Here is a 17069-nt window from a genome sequence, read left to right as displayed (position 1 = left end):
GGGAGGAGCCAAGATGGCAGAGTAGAAAGACACACATACACTAGCTCCAAACCCACAGTCCATAAAATACCTGTAAAGAAGAACTCCCAACAAATTCTGGAGAAGCAGAAGCCACAGAACAATGAAACGGATGAGATTTCTGTTCCAGAGAGAACTGAAAACCTGATGTGAAAGGTCCTGTTGCACCCAGGACCTGGAGCTGAGCCCAGCCCTGCCTTGGCCATGTGGCACCGAGAGGAGCAGATCCGAGCTGGCTTCAGGGACAGAATGTCCAGTGGCCACGCAGGTCCCTCCACCCACAGGTGACAAGGGTCATTGAGAGGGTCTCTTTGGCTGGTCGAGAGGGGAGTGGGGTGTCCCCATAACTCAGGCCCCCTCGGGAGGCAGCAGTGGGGGGGTGGGGGGTGGGCAGCGGTGGACAGGGGCTCCCCAAGCAAGCAGGAGCCAGGATCCATTTTTGAAGGTCTCCACATAAACCCCCTGAGGGAACCGAGCCCCTTGTGGTGGCCCTGCCCCCACCTGAGCACCTGAACTTTATCTCACACTGAATAGCAGCCCTGCCCCCACCCAAAGCCCTGAGGCTGGGAAGTAGCATTTGAATCTCAGACTCTAAGTGCTGGCTGGGCAAATCTGGAGGTGTGGAGGGTGTGGATAGAAAACTCAGAAGTCAAGTCACTGGCTGGGAAAATGCCCAGAAAAGGGAAAAAAAATAAGACTATACAAGGTTACTTTCTTGCTGAACAGATAATTCCTCCCTTCCTTTCTGATGAGGAAGAACAATACTTACCTTCAGGGAAAGACACAGAAGTCAAGGCTTCTGTATCCCACACATCCAAAATAAATATTCCATGGGCTCAGGCCATGGAAGAGCTCAAAAAGGATTTTGAAAATCAAGTAAGAGAGGTAGAGGAAAAACTGGGAAGAGAAATGAGAGAGATGAAAGAAAAGCATGAAAAGCAGGTCAACACCTTGCTAAAGGACACCCAAAAAAATGCTGAAGAAAATAACACCTTGAAAAATAGGCTAACTCAATTGGCAAAAGAGGTTCAAAAAGCCAATGAGGAGAAGAACGCTTTCAAAAGCAAAATCAGCCAAATGGAAAAGGAGGTTCAAAAGCTTACTGAAGAAAATAGTTCTTTCAAAATTAGAATGGAACAGATGGAGGCTAATGACTTTATGAGAACCAAGAAATCACAAAACAAAACCAAAAGAATGAAAAAATGGAAGATAACATGAAATATCTCATTGGAAAAACAACTGACCTGGAAGAGAGACAATTTAAAAATTATGGGACTATCTGAAAGCCATGATCAAAAAAGGAGCCTTGACATCATCTTTCATGAAATTATCAAGGAAAACTGACCTGATATTCTAGAACCAGAGGGCAAAATAAGTATCCAAGGAATCCACAGATCACCTCCTGAAAGAGATCCAAAAAGAGACACTCCTAGGAACATTGTGGCCAAATTCCAGAGTTCCCTGGTCAAGGAGAAAATATTACAAGCAGCTAGAAAGAAACAATTCAAGTATTGTGGAAATACAATCAGGATAACACAAGATCTAGCAGCTTCTACATCAAGGGATTGAAGGGCGTGGAATATCATATTCCAGAAGTCAAAGGAACTAGGACTAAAACCAAGAATCACCTACCCAGCAAAACTGAGTATAATACTTCAGGGGAAACAATGGTCTTTCAATGAAATTGGGGACTTTCAAGCATTCTTGATGAAAAGACCAGAGCTGAAAAGAAAATTTGACTTTCAAACACAAGAATGAAGAGAAGCATGAAAAGGTAAACAGCAAAGAGAAGTCATAAGGGACTTACTAAAGTTGAACTGTTTATATCCCTACATGGAAATACAATATTTGTAACTCTTGAAACTTTTCAGTATCTGGGTAGTGGGTGGGATTACACACACACACACACGCACACGCACACACACATAGAGACAGTGCACAGAGTGAATTGAAGAGGATGGGATCATATCTTAAAAAAATGAAATCAAACAGTGAGAGAGAACTGTATTGGGAGGAGAAAGGGAGAAATGGAATGGGGCAAATTATCTCTCATAAAAGAGGCAAGCAAAAGATTTTTTAGTGGAGGGAAAAAGAAGGGAGATGAGAGAAAAACATGAAGTTTACTCTCATCACATTCCACTAAAGGAAGGAATAAAATGCACACTCATTTTGGTATGAAAACCTATCTTACAATACAGGAAAGTGGGGGAGAAGGGGATAAGCAGGGTGGGGAGGGGGATGATGGAAGGGAGGGCAATGGGAGGAGGGAGCAATTTGAGCTCAACACTCTTGGGGAGGTACAGGATCAAAAGAGAGAACAGAAGTAATGGGGGGCAGGATAGGATGGAGGGAAATATAGTTAGTCTTACACAACACGACTATTATGGAAGTCATTTGCAAAACTACACAGATATGGGCTCTATTTAATTGCTTGCCTTCCAAAGGGAATGGGTGGGGAGGGAGGGATGAAGAGAAGTTGGAACTCAAAGTTTTCGGAACAACTGTTGAATACTGTTCTTGCTACTAGGAAATAAGAAATACAGGTGAAGGGGTATAGAAAGTTATCTGGCCCTACAGGACAAAAGAGAAGATGGGGACAAGGGAAGGGAAGGATGATAGAAGAGAGGGCAGATTGGTGATAGGGGCAATCAGAATGCTTGGTGTTTTGGGGTGGGGGGAGGGGAAAAATGGGGAGAAAATTTGGAACCCAAAATTTTGTGAAAATGAATGTTAAAAGTTAAATAAATTAATTTAAAAAAATAAATATAAAGTATAAATTCAGTGTGAAGGAGAGAGAGCACTGACACTTTGGAGAATCTGAAAAATCCCAGCTTAGAAGGTAGTACCAGAGTTAAATCCCAAAAAGGGCTAGAGAGTAGTACCTGAGTTAAGCCCTGAAAAGGATTCTAAGAGGCAGAAATAGAGGGTAAGTCTTCAAGTATGGGAGACAGCCTGTGTACAGGAATGGATGTAGGAGATAGAGTGTCATGGCAAGTAGGTCAATTTGATTAGAATGCAGAGTAATAGGAGGTAATGTGAATTGGAAATAGATTAAAGCATGTTTGTGAAGGATTTTACATTTTAAATATGAGTTTATATTTTATTTCAGAGATAATCAGGAATCACTGAATTTTCTTAAATAGGGGAAGAGCATGGTCAGATTAATGGTTTGGGAATGCCAATTCAATAGCATAAGGGAGTATATCAATACAACTGGAAAGGGGAGGTTTCAGGAAAATAAAGAGAAATTATAACAACATTTATTTGTTATAACAAAGGTCCAGAATTCCAAGACAAATAATGAAAAGACACAGGAATGAAGGAGGCCTAAAATAACATTATGTTAAAAAGCAGTTATTAATTACTTACTTTTATGTTAGCTAGATTAAAAAATTAATTGATCACTATGGAACAAATTTTCAGATAAGACATATGGACAGTTTAAGATATATATACATATATAAATAAAATTAATTATTATATATACATATAAAATTATGAGAAAACTCCTTGTATCAATCATTGGATCTGACTGATCAGCATAACCTAAGTCCTTGGTTAAAGATCTCCAAGCAAGAGGTAGAGGTGGCCCCGTTTCCCAACTACGCAAAAATTCACATCTCTGTCTTTTCACTAGTTATGTGACCTTGGGCAAATCTCAGTCTTTCTGAACTTAGATTACTCATCTGACAACTAGCAATGAAATATAACTGCCTGAACTCAGGGCTGTTTTGCCAAACTTGATGTTCTAGTTAATGATTAATTGTTATTAAATGCTTATTATAATCTAAGCACTGAATTAAGCACTAGGGACATCAACAAACATTTGTCAAGAATCAATGATATGTCTGACACCATGCTAGGCAGGAGTTATACAAACAAAAGCAAAGGATAGTCCCTACCCTCAAGAAGCTCATGTCTAAAGAAGGAGCCAACATGCAAACAACTATGTACAATAAACCAGAGATATTTTCTTAGGCAAGGCAGTAAGATTAAAAAGGACTAGGAAACATTTCCTGAAGGTGGAACTTTATTGTAGACTTGAAGGAAACCAGGAGGCAGAAATGAAGAAGAAAATTCCAGAGATGGGAGACAGCTAATGAAAATGTCCAGCATTAGGAGATGGAGTGTCATGTGAAAGAGATAGGGAGGGCAGCAATGTGACTGGTGGGATCTGAGTTGAGCCTTGAAGGAAGGTAGGGAAGCTAAGAGGCAGGACTGAGAAAGAGAAAGGTCCCAGGCAGGGAGGGAAGCTAAGAAAAATGTACAGAGTAGGGAGGTGGAGTGTCATGTGTAAGGACTGTCAAGCAGGCTCCTTGGAGGCACAAACTGTCTTACTCCTTTCAATCCTTAGCACAGTACCTGGAACATTTTAAATGCTTAATAAATGTCTGTCTGTCTATCGTAAGTGAAAATCCTGTTAAAACTTTCATATAAACATATGAGCTATTCTTACAATCCTGAGGAGAAAACAAAAAATAATTTAAAAATAATGCCTATGGACTCAATGGAAATTTTCTTCTTTGGATCAAATTAAAGGTTTCTTTCCATTCAGATTTTCAATATATTACTAAAGATCTATGTTTATAATACTCATTAAAATTACTTACTTTTTTGAATTGCTACTTTCCCCTTTTCCTAAGCCTTTCCCCCCTTTCCTTAGCTGGTTTAATTTCCTTTAGGAATTTGTTTTTATTGGAATGGATTAGCCTATGTTTAGTTCACCATGACTTACTTATGTGCACATTTCTTTCTTTTTGCATTAAACTCAAAATTCTGTGACATCACTTTGGGGGGAGGTGGGAGTGGTAATGATTATTTTCCAATTTGATATTACTGATTTTAAAAACTAATAATTTTAAACTGCATTGAAAAAAATGGTCCACAAAAACATTCATTTCCTCCTGAAGTTTTTTCAATGCATTGTAATAATTAGCCAATCTTTTACTATTAAACTGAAATGGCCAATTGAGACAAACAGCAGTTCTGAGACCGTTCTTCCACCACTGATTAAGACTGAGGTGGCAGGGATTGTACAAAATATTCATTTAGTCTTCTGGGTAGATTTTGTGACCTTGCCAGCTCCAGCAGTCTTCTTGTCAACTGCCTTGATGATACCAACTGCAACAGTCTGCCTCATATCTTGAACAGCAAAATGCCCCAGAGGAGCATAATCAGAGAAGCTCTCTACACACATGGGCTTGCCTGGAACCATGTCAAGGAAATGCCAGTGGGTAGAGCTGAACCAAAGACCTTGAATCTGAGCCCCAAGTAGATCTTCAGGGAGTCTACACATATCTACTTCTCCCTGTAAATTAATAGGTCTTCTCGACTTCAGGTCAATCCAAGTCAACGTTACCATGGATAGAGAAGACCTAGGTGAATTCATTTGACAATCTCCAATGATGTAAAGCCTACTACACCTCCTGAGGAAGCCCATTCCACATTAGGATAGCTTTAATTATTAAAGTTTTTCCTTGCATCAAACTTACATATGCTTTTGGAAAGATCAGTCTTTTCTTTGAGTTCTGCCCTCTGCTTCTATTTTTTTCATATTAAAATTTAATTTACTGCTTCTAAGCAGTACTAGTCAAATTCCTCTTCTGCATGATAGCCCTTCAAATATTAAAGATAGATACAATGTACTTAATCTTAATTTGCACTTAATTTGAAACAGCTGTAATCTTCTGAATTATATGATATTCTCTGTAAATCTCACACTCCTGGTCATCTTCCAATGCACTTGCTCTGTTATTATTATTGTTTTGCCAATTAATCATGTCCAATTCTTCATGACCCCATAAAGGATTTTCTTTGCAAAGATACTGGTTTGCCATTTACTTGTCCAGCTCATTTGACAGATGAGGAAACTGAGGCAAACAGGGTTAAGTGCATTGCCCAGGGTCACACAGTTAGTGTCTGAGGACAGATTTGAACTTAAGAAGATGAGTCTTTCTAACTCCATGCCCAGCACTCAATCTATTCACTCTGCCACCTAGTTTCCTCATCTAGTTCATCCATAACAGGGGTTCATAGATTTATTTTTGTTTTTTATATATAATTGATTTCCTTGATAATACTATATATTTTGTTCTGTGCATTTGTAAAACACTGTTCTGAGAAGGAGTTCATTGACTTATAGCAAATAAAAGGAAAACCAGACTGTCAAGGAGGTCCATGACACAATAAAAGATTAAGAACTCCTAACTTACAGAAACAGGGATGGGAACTGACTAGTGATTTCATTGGTATCAGAAAGTCCTGGATGAGGAAACTCCCTCTATCAATGTAATTTAGCACCTTCTCTGCAATTTATAATCTTTTAGAGTGAAGGGTCATAAAGCCAATATGTATCAGAGGTCCTAGCCCATTTCCCTATCCAGTATGTGATGTTATCAGTCATCTACATATTTCCAAAACCTCAGAAGGGAGAACAATAACCTCTATGCTAGGAGGTGACACTCAAGGCAACTTAGTATAGAGCTGCTAATGTGCTGGCCTTGTGTTTGGATATAGCCCCAGACACTTATTCTCTATATGAGTCTGGGTAAGTCACGTAACTTCCTTTGTATGAAAGGTTTTTGTTTTGAAAGGCAATGTTGCCATGGATGGAGGGTTGAACCTGAAGTCAAGAAGACCTAGATCAAAATCCTGCCTCATATATTTACCAGCTGTCACTTCCCAAGTAACCTTAGACAAGAAAAACCTGTACCTACTGCCCAGGGTTATTGTTAAGGGTCAAAATATCTGTAAAGTACTTAGCACAGTGCCTGGAATGCAGTAGGTGTTTAATAAATGCTTATTTCATTTTTTCTTTCCTTCTTATCCCTATTAGGTTATCAGTAGAGGTCTAATGAAATACCAACCTGGAACGGGATTTCTTATCTGGCATAAGCAGGTTCAGGTAAAACAGGTCACTTTTATTAAGCAGAGATACAAGTGAGAACAGTTCCACCGAACCTTCTCCTATCTAAGTGCACTCAGTGATCCTCAGTACAAGGAGTGAATCCCAAGCCCAATATGCAAGGTGTGGCTTATTTGGTCAATTAATCAACAAGCATTTTTTAACTATTAGCTATTAACTATTAACTATTAGCTAAGGGCCAGGTAAAGCTGCTAAGGTCTGTGGATACAAAAAAAGACAAAATCACATAAATAGTCCCTACCCTCAAAGAGGTTGCCGAAAACAACATTTAAATAAATCAGTACGTAGAAAATAAATACAGAGCAGAAGGAAGGTAACCTTAGAAGGCAAGGCTCATGTGCTCAGAAGATTGGGTTAATTCTCATATACATCTTATCACATGAGCTTCAGGTTCTGAGAATCAGCCCAGCTAATGAGATCGGACTCAGGGGGAAGGAACACATCAGTTCTCAAGGATAAGCTACTGAATTGTAAAGGGACTGAAATCTGTATTGGTAGAGAGGGCATCCACATCAATGAAACAGATCTAACTACTTTGTCTAATAATGTTGCCCTCATCTTGTACTTGAATCCTCATTTATCCCCACAAAATATCATATTATTAGTTTTATCCCATTCTTCCAGCTTGTCAAAAAATTTTGGGAGATTTGACTCTGTCACCTTGCTTGTTAGTTAACTAGTCCATCTTTGTCCCAGCAGTAACTATGATCAAAGTAACCTTACCTTTGTTCCTGAATGAGGTGTTTTAACCTATTCAACCATGTTTCACTAACCATCTCTGCAATTTTTTGATCAAAGTGAACTCTCTGTCTCCCAAACCCTCACATCCGATGTCTCCCCATGTTAAATGTAAACTTCTTGTTTGGTAGACAGAGTAAACACATATGATGATAATTCAGAAATGATTTCTTTCATTCCTTTTCCTTCCTTCCTTCCTTCCTTTCTTCTTCACATTCATTGTTACCTGAAATTCTATAAGCATGTAGGCTAATCCTTTATCCAAACGACTAATATAAACATGCAACAGTGCAAGACTAAGGGCAGACTGCTAGGGCCTTCCACGAGTTACCTCTTGCTAAGTTCTGGTTCTGGCTCTATCTTCAGGTAGATCCTAGACTAGGAACTCACAGTGTTTCATAGTATTCAAGGCATATCTCTACATGTAAAACAAAGAGACTTCAACATGGGAGAATGATCGGTGTGCATATCCTCAGCCAGTCCACTTTATTCATTTGTGAAGCCCACAGAGAAACAATCAGACAATCTGAATCAGTAATTTTATCATTAAATTGATAAACTGTGAAGAAAAGTAATATCATAACTATTTTGCTTAAATTAAAAACTTAATCTAAGCTTTCCAATAAGAAAAATGAACAAAACCTGGGTTTTAAGTGACTATACAGAGTATATATAAAATTAATTAAAAGAGTTAAAGTCCAACTGACTTAAAATTGTATATGAAGAAAAAAAACATGCCTCCAATTATGGTAAAGCCAGTAAATATGGTAAGAGGAAAAGGGGAAAGGGGGAAGGTGAAGGAAGTAAGCATTTGTATAATACCTACTATATGCTAGGTACTGCTAAGCACTTTACAAATATTATCTCAATTGATCCTCACCACAAGAACCTTCAGAGGTGGGTGCTAGTATTACCCTCATTTTACAATTAAGGAAACAGGGAAACAAAGATTAAGTGGCTTGAACCAGGTCACACAGCTAATAAGTGCCTGAGACCAGATGTGAACTCAGGTCTTCCTGACTCTAGGGCCCCCAAAGCTCTATTTCAGGCCAGCAAAACCTATGGCCCACAGGAATGCCAAAAGATTTCCTCTACATTTTTCAAGGGCTTTGGAAAATCCTTTATTGTGCTACAAAGTAGCCTGAGGGCCACAGGTGTTGCAGCAGGCCTGCTCTAGAATACCACCTAGATGGTGGTACCAAATGTACCACCTAGGATAAGGGAATAATCAGGGCCAATCACTAGCTACGGAATTCCTATCTTCAAACACTTAATAACTCAGAAGAATCTGTCAGTTAAGAAGCTTTATCAATCTAGCAGTCACAATAAAATACACAGAGATGCATTCACGTATATTCATTCAAACATTAATATAGATACACACACAATGGATAAGTACCACAATCACTGGGGGCTGGATATTGGTACCATCAGAGAAACACAGAAGATTTCGCAGAACAACTGGCAGCTTCTGGGGTGTATACAATTGAACTCTCAGAAAAATCTAACTTCTTTTATATCAATTCTCAATGGGTGTTGCTCATAAGATCTTTTGTTATGGTAACACCCCATTGGTGACTCAGAGATAAATAATACTCCTTTATCCCCTGACTTTCTTAAGGTTTCAAGGTGGAATGTTGGTATGGAATTAGGTCAGAGATTTTCAGCCATCTCTATTTATAAGGTAAATTATTAATGAACCCTTTTATCCTTTTTGAAAACTATAGAGAGTGTAAAAGAGACTGACCCTTGCATCACTATCCTTTTGGTCAGGAACCATCTTTTCTGCCATTGTTTCCCGAGGTCCTTTGATTTTTTTATATTTACTCTAATACTTTCCCGGGCAGAAGCTAAATATCACCTGGTCTTTCCATCTGTCATCCACCTTTATGTACTATCTTCCCCAAATAGAGTGTGAGCTCTTTGAGGAAAAAGACTGCCTCCCCTTTTTATTTATATCTCCCCAAAGCTTACCACAGTACTTAAGAGGAAGTACTTAATAAAAGCTTTTCCATTCCACTTACACTCACAAGAGTGTACATTAATTAAGAGACCATATGGAAGTCCTTAAGTAGCTTTGAGAATACCAGGGAAAACATCCAATCAAGGAATAACAATGGCCTTGATGAGGAGTAAAAATATTTCAACAATCTAACATTAATTTCTGCCTCATGTAAACATCAATACTCTATGTCCACCAAAAGGAAATAGTTCTCATTTCTTCTGAAGTCCACAAGGTATGAAAAGACATGGTGTTTGAGTAAACCTTCAAGAAATAAATTGAATTGTGGACCTTCTTCTCTCTTGGCTTTTTCCGATACTATGTTCTTATGGTTCGCCCCCTTCCTTTCTATACAATACTCATTTCTTATCTGCTGCCTCTTCATTCTCCTTTCAGACCTTAGATATGAGAGTCTCTGAAATATGTGTCCTTGTTTCTCTTCTCTCTACTCTCTTCTCTTGGTAAACTTACCTGTGATTCCCAGATCAAGGTTTTCAGACTCTCACCCTTTATCTCATTCCTAGACTATTGTAATAGTTGAATGATAAAAACTCAAAAATCCCTTACTTACTTGCTCATTGTAAACATCAATCTTGTTTAGATTTCCCTGTCAATTTAAATAGGAATATTTTCTTAAATTTCTCTATCAGTCACTCAAATAATTTTCCTTTTATTTAGGAAGTGATAAAAGTCAACTGTCCTGATCATTCTTAACAGTGACATTTCCTGCAGACAAAAGATATTTAACTTTGTTACTTTCATCCCAACAATGGAAATATTGTACACATATTTTCAGGGAAATTCCTAATTAAGTGCTATTATTTAGAAAAAAAATCAAATTGTATATAGACATATATCCTGTTTTAATTTCTTCATCTGTTAAATGAACTGGAGAAGGAAATGAGATCTTTGCAAAAAAATAAAAAACCCAAATGGGATGAATCATGAAGAATCAGACATGACTAAAATGACAATAAATCATAGTTTAAACAGAAGTAATCTAGGCTGTTCTTAAATCCTGTGTTGCCAAAGAAGACCATGTCATCAGAGAAATAATGACATAACTTGCTCTTGACTTTGTTTTGAGTGAGGAAGGGCTGTACAGGTCACCAGCTTCACTTCTCCTCCAAAGCCATCCAGATATTCATCAGAATGACTGGAGATGACCCAGGATGAGGCAGTTGGGGTTAACTGACTTGCCTAAGGTCACACAGCTAGTGAGTGTCAAGTGTCTGAGATGAGATTTGAACTCAGGTCCTCCTGACTCCTGCACTGGTGCTCTATCCACTGCACCACCTAGCTGCCCCATATTCTTAAATCCTACTGAAATGCCAGAGACCAAGAACTGAGAAACTTGATCAGAGTAACCTCAGGAGCATCCATCTACCTGGGCTTCTATCTTGTTCAGATTATTGTAAGAGAAAGAGAATGAAGGGTGTACTGATAACAGTTTAGTTAGGGAGGAAGCTGGGTGGTATAGAGTGGGAGAACTGGTCTTAGGAAACTGTGAGCTGAAATCCTGTCCCTGATGATTACTGGATAACTCTGGGCTCAATTCACCTAACCTCAGTCTGGCTTAATTTCTTTATATGTAAAATAGGCATAACAGTAGCACCGTCCAGGTATAAAATAAAGATCAAATGAGAGAATACATGTAAAGCACTGTGCAAACTTTTAAGTGCCATATAAATATAAGTTGTTAGTTCTATAATTAACCATTATTATTAGAACTTACGGAGAACACCTAAATGCTATCTTGTTTTCAATTTCCCCGCCCTGCCAACAATTTTTCTTTCCTCTTTCCCAGTTCAAAGTTAATTTTGGTTGAAAGAGAAAACAAGCAAATATGAGGACAAAAGTTTAGCCTTCTCTCCAGTGTCCACCATTATCATCTGACAGTCAGGCAAGTCAATAAACATTTATTAAGCCAGGCACTGTGCTAAGGGTTAGGGGTACAAAAATGGGCAAAAGACAGTCCCTGCTCTTAAGGAGTTCATCATCTAACAAGGGAAAGAATGTGCAAAGAATTATGTACAATCAAGTTATACACAGGATGAATGGGAAATAATCAACACAGGAAAGGAACTAGAGTTAACAGGGTCCTGGAAAAGAAATAGGTCTGTCCTTTCTTTAATCTCCATCTTGACATCAAAAATAGCAAAACAACAACAGTTTTTTGGTACAATCATCATGTGAAAAGAAAAAAATCAGTACTTTGCATTCTGAGCACAAACCTACTAGGGAGAAATTTTATTAATTAAATTCATGTAATTCTAATCATCTCTACTTGGAGAGAAATTAAAAAGGAGGCATAAATTCATTTCAAAAATTTCTCTGATAAAAGTCATTTTTCCTCACAATTCATACTATTCCATAAGACAATACAAAATTCCATAAGACAGAACAGTTATAGAGTTGAAGTGAAAGCTCAATTAATTCAGGTTTATCAAACTAAAAAAAAAGTCTCTAACTTTTCAGGTCAGCCCGAAGAAGCATTTTCCTAAATACTTCAATCTGGTCAAGAATGGAGAGAGGTAAAGAATGACCTGACATTTTAAATATTCTCACTACAAGACTGGTTACCATTCTAATCCATTGTCCAATAGCTTAGAGTTGTTTTTTTAAATTTTGATCAGGCTTTTCCTTTTTGAAAGTGGTTATATATCTCTAGTAAGGAGGGAGTGGGGAAGGAATTTTTAGCCCATGGTATTGTTTTCCTAGACATTTGGTTAGGTACTTGATAAGGTTTTTCTCCAGTCAGTTACATTTGGAAAGGACTTTATACCAGGATACTGAGGAAAATAATTTCTTAACCTTTCTAAAAGAGAGCACAGTAATTAGTGCCCTTCCAGAATTGTTACTTTCAGCTCATTCTATGTTACAGTACTCCCCAAACTACTCTTATAGAATTGTGCTTCTCTTGAATATAAATCCTCAGATACTTGCCCTTGTTTCCATTTGGAAAACATCATCATGCTCTCTATTTGAATATTTAATGCTTTCATCTGTCTTCCAAAATAAAGTAAATGAGACATTAAAAGTTAAGAGTATAGAATCAGAAAGTGGATTCAGTTTTTCCTTTTTCCCAATCCTATTCCTAAAAGTAAGAAACATATAATAACATTACTAAACTAATGAGACCTTTATCTTATCGATATTACTGTTATAAGATAAAAATTTTTCAGAGGTTGAGCCCATCATAAGCAGGTGGGAATGCATTTCCGCCATTTTAAGAGCTTAATTATGCTGGGTATTTCTGTTTATTTCCAAATGGAATTCTATGTGTTCTTTATTTGTTTGTTTTTCACAAAAGACTTATCCCAAAGAAGTGGTTTTTCATCATCTATTTCCATTTATTTGGTGACCATGCATCCCATATTTCCCAAAACAGCTCCCATAAGAGAAGGAACCATCTTATTTCAGTTGTGTATCTCCCCTGGGAACTAGTATAATGGTGGTCTGGACAAAGGAAGTGCTTTGGAAATGTTTGTAGAATGAATATTTATTTCATATATTTATTTTTATATAATTATATAATTTGTAATTTTATATAATAATTTATATAATTATGTAATTTTATATAATACATATTTTATATAATTAATATAAATTATATTAATTTATATAATTTTATATAATTTATTTTTATATTTTTATATTTATTTCATATAATTTTGCTCTCCTCAATAAACTTTCTGTCCATGCATTTTAATAATGATTTGGCATATATGTCTTTAATCTCTAAGGTATTATCCTTGACTTCTCACTTTTACTTCTCCCCCTCTCCACATTCTATTAATTATCAAGTCCTGTTCTTTCTACCTTCGTAACATCTCTCATTTATACCACCTTCTCCCCACTAATATTGCCATCACCCTAGTACAGGCCCTTTTCCACCTCCCCCTGGACTATTGTAATAGCTTGCTGGTTGGTCTCTCAACTTCAAGCCTCTCCCCCCATTCAAATCCACCCTCCATAAACTGTCAAATTAATCTTCCTAAATTCCAAGTTTGATATCCCTTTTCTATTCAATAAAGTCCAGTGACTCCCTATGACCTCTAAATGAAATACGAAATCCTCCATTTGGGTTTTTAAGTCCTTCATAATTTGCTTAATTCCATCTTTCCTTTATTCTTACACCTTAACATGTCCTGACACCCACCACATTTGATATGTGATCAAATGACACTGGATTTCTGATGATTCCTTAAACAAGATACTGCATCTCTCACCTCTGGGCATTTTTACTAGCTGTCTCCCATGCCTGGAACTTTCTCCTCCCCATCTCTGCCTCCTGGTTTCCCTGACTTCCTTCAAATCTCAGCTAAAGTCCCACTTTTCCCAGACTACCTTAATCTTCCCTCTCAGATTGCCCTCAGTTTTTTCCTATATAGTTGTTTGCATGTAATCTCCCTTGTTAGAATATGAGTTCCTTGAGAGCAGGGTTATTTTCTGCCATTACTTGTGCATAGCACAGTGTGAATGACAATAGTAGGAGCTTAAGAAATGTTAGCTAAAGGTTCACTGAAGAAAATAATTCTTTAAAAATTAAAATGGAGCAAGTATAAGCTAATAACTTTATGAGAAACCAAGAAACAATAAAACAAAAATAAAAGAGTAAAAGAAGGAAGAAAATGTGAAATACTTCATTGGAAAAAACAATTGACTTGGAAAACAGATCCAGGAGAGATAATTTAAAAACTCTTGGACTACCTGAAAGCCATGATCCAAAAAAGAACCTAGGCATCATCTTTCAAGAAATTATCAAGGAACATTGCCCTGATATTCTATAACCAGAGGGTAAAATAGGAATTGAAAGAATACACCAATCACCTCCTGAAAGAGATCCCAAAATGGAAACTCCCAGGAATATTATAGACAAATTTCAGAGTTCCCAGGTCAGGGAGAAAATATTGAAAACAGTCAGAAGGAAACAATTCAAGTATGGTGGAGCCACAGTCAGGATAACACAAGATTTAGCAGATTCTACATTAAAGGATCAGAGGGCTTGGAATATTCAGGAGGGCAAAGGAGCTAGGATTCAAGAATCACTTCCTCAGCAAAACTGAGTATAATCCTTCAGGGGGAGGGGGACAAATGTAAATTCAATGAAATAGAGGACTTTCCAGCATCCTTGATGAAAAGACCAGAGCTGAATATAAAATTTGATTTTTAAATGCAGGACTCAAGAGAAATATTAAAAGGTAAGTATATTAAAAGGGAAATAAGAAAGGGAAATCATAGGGGACTTAATAAGGCTAAACTGTCTATGTTCCTACACAGAAAGATGATATTTGTAACTCATAAGACCTTTCTTATTATCAGGGGAATTAGAGTATAGATAGAGAGAGAAGGTGCAGGTGTGAGCTGAATATGAAAGGATGATATGTAAAAAATTAAATTAAGGAGTGAGAGGGGAATGTACTGGGAAAAAGAGAAAAGTTGAGGTAGAATGGGGTAAATTATCTCACATAAAAGATGTAAAAAAAAGCTGTTACAGTGGAGGGGAAGAGGTAAGGGAAAGTGAGTGAACTTTACTGTCATAAAAATTGGCTCAAAGAGGCAATAACATACATTCTCAATTGAGTACAGAAATCTGTCTTAGCCTACAGGAAAGTAAGAAGGGAAGGGGATAAGAGAAGGAGGAGGGATGAAGGGAGTGAGCAGATTGGGGGAGGGAGTAGTCAGAAGCAAAACACTTTTGAGGAGGGTCAGAGTGAAACAAGAGAGAGAATAGAATAAATGAGGGGAATAGGATAGAGGGAAATATAGCTAGCAATAGTAACTGGAAAAAAAACTTTGAAGAAAGTCTCTCTGATAAAGGCCTCATTTCTCAAACACGGAGAACTAAGTCAAATTTATAAAAATAAGAGCCATTCCCCAATTGATGAATGATCAAAAACTGTGATCAGTTTTCAGATGAAATAATCAAAGCTATCTATAGCCATATGAAAAAACACTTTAACTCATTATTGATTGGAGAAATGCAAATTAAAACAATTCTGAGGTGCTACCTCATACCTATTAGATTGGCTAATAGGACAGAGAAGGTAAATGACAAATGTTGGAGGGGATATAGGAAAAATGAGACATTAATTTACTGTTCAATGGAGTTGTGAACTGATTCAACCATTCTATAGAGCAATTTGGAACTATGCTCAAAGTGTTATAAAAACATGCATACCCTTTGAATGAGCATTACCACTACTAGATCTGTATTCATAAAGAGATTAAAAAAAAAAAGGAAAAAGACTTATATGTACAAAAAATATCTGTAGCAGCTTATTTCTGGAGGTTAAGAATTAGAAATTGAGGGGATGCCCATCATTTGGGGAATGGCTGAACAAGTTATGATGTGCAACTATGATGAAATACTACTGTACTATAAGGAATGATGAGCAGGATGCTGTCAGAAAAACGTAGAAAAACTTACATGACCTGATGCAAAGTGAAATGTTGTACTATGCACAAAGTAACAACACTATTGCAAAATGAACATCTGTGAATGACTTAGCTATCCACAATATGATTGATCCAAGACAACTCTGAAGTATTTATGATGAAAAATGCTATCCATCCCCAGAGAAAGAACTAATGGTGTCTGAATATAGATGGAAGCATACTTTTTATACCATATTTTTCTTAAGATTTTTTTTGTCTTGTTTTCTTTCACAACATGACTATTATGGATATATTTTGCATGACTACACATGTATAACCAATATCAAACTGCTTGCCTTCTCAATGTGGGGAGGAGGGAGAGAGCTCAGAGTTTTAAAAATGAATATTAAAAATTGTTTTCACCGGTAACTGGGGAAAATTTTTTAAAATACGTAATTATTTTAAAAAAATAAATTGAAATGAAAATAAAGTTACCAAAAAAAATGTTAGCTGATCAACTGACTGACCTAAGAATTTTCTTTCTCTAGAAAATATGACTAATAGTTGCAGTCACCACTATTTAAAACTGACCTGGTATGTGAGCTCAAATTTTCAAAAAGACAATGGAATAGGAGATGTCTTGCTCATTTAGAGCTTCACAACATCTCTATGAAATGACAGGTAGGAACTATTATGATTAGATGTTGTGCTAAATGGAGTAGCCAAGAGGACTAAGAACGTTTATTTTTTTTTTAACCTACATCATATGTTTAGTAAAATAACTCTGCTTCCCAACCTACTACTTTTATATGCCAAACCTATCTTCCTCAATAAATCCTTGTTCATTATACTGACATATTTTTTAATGTTGGGCCCCCACCCACAAAATGAGTCTTTTCTGAAAGAGAACATATACTCTGAAGAAAACATATATTAGTACAAGCATTCTATATTAACTGTCATATTCATAAGTGCATGTTAACCTGGCAAGCTGAACATTAAGAT

At 37.0% G+C, this 17069-nt stretch overlaps 1 protein-coding gene across 10 annotated transcripts in view; it reads right to left on the bottom strand.

Annotated features, from left to right (window-relative positions):
- The window catches only part of FUT9 (fucosyltransferase 9), a 246318-nt gene that overhangs the window by 157213 nt on the left and 72036 nt on the right, over nucleotides 1-17069 (bottom strand). The window contains exon 1 of one of the 10 annotated variants that reach the window (XM_072642871.1): nucleotides 1364-1420. The exons of the other annotated variants lie outside the window; for them this stretch is intronic. The gene's annotated coding sequence lies outside the window, so the exon portion shown is untranslated. Of the gene's footprint in view, nucleotides 1-1363; nucleotides 1421-17069 lie in introns of those variants that run through there. 10 annotated transcript variants of the gene reach the window in all.

Source organism: Notamacropus eugenii, chromosome 2 (assembly GCF_028372415.1).
Source record: "Notamacropus eugenii isolate mMacEug1 chromosome 2, mMacEug1.pri_v2, whole genome shotgun sequence".
NCBI classification, from domain to species: domain Eukaryota; kingdom Metazoa; phylum Chordata; class Mammalia; order Diprotodontia; family Macropodidae; genus Notamacropus; species Notamacropus eugenii.
This window is presented reverse-complemented; position numbering and strand designations above follow the sequence as displayed.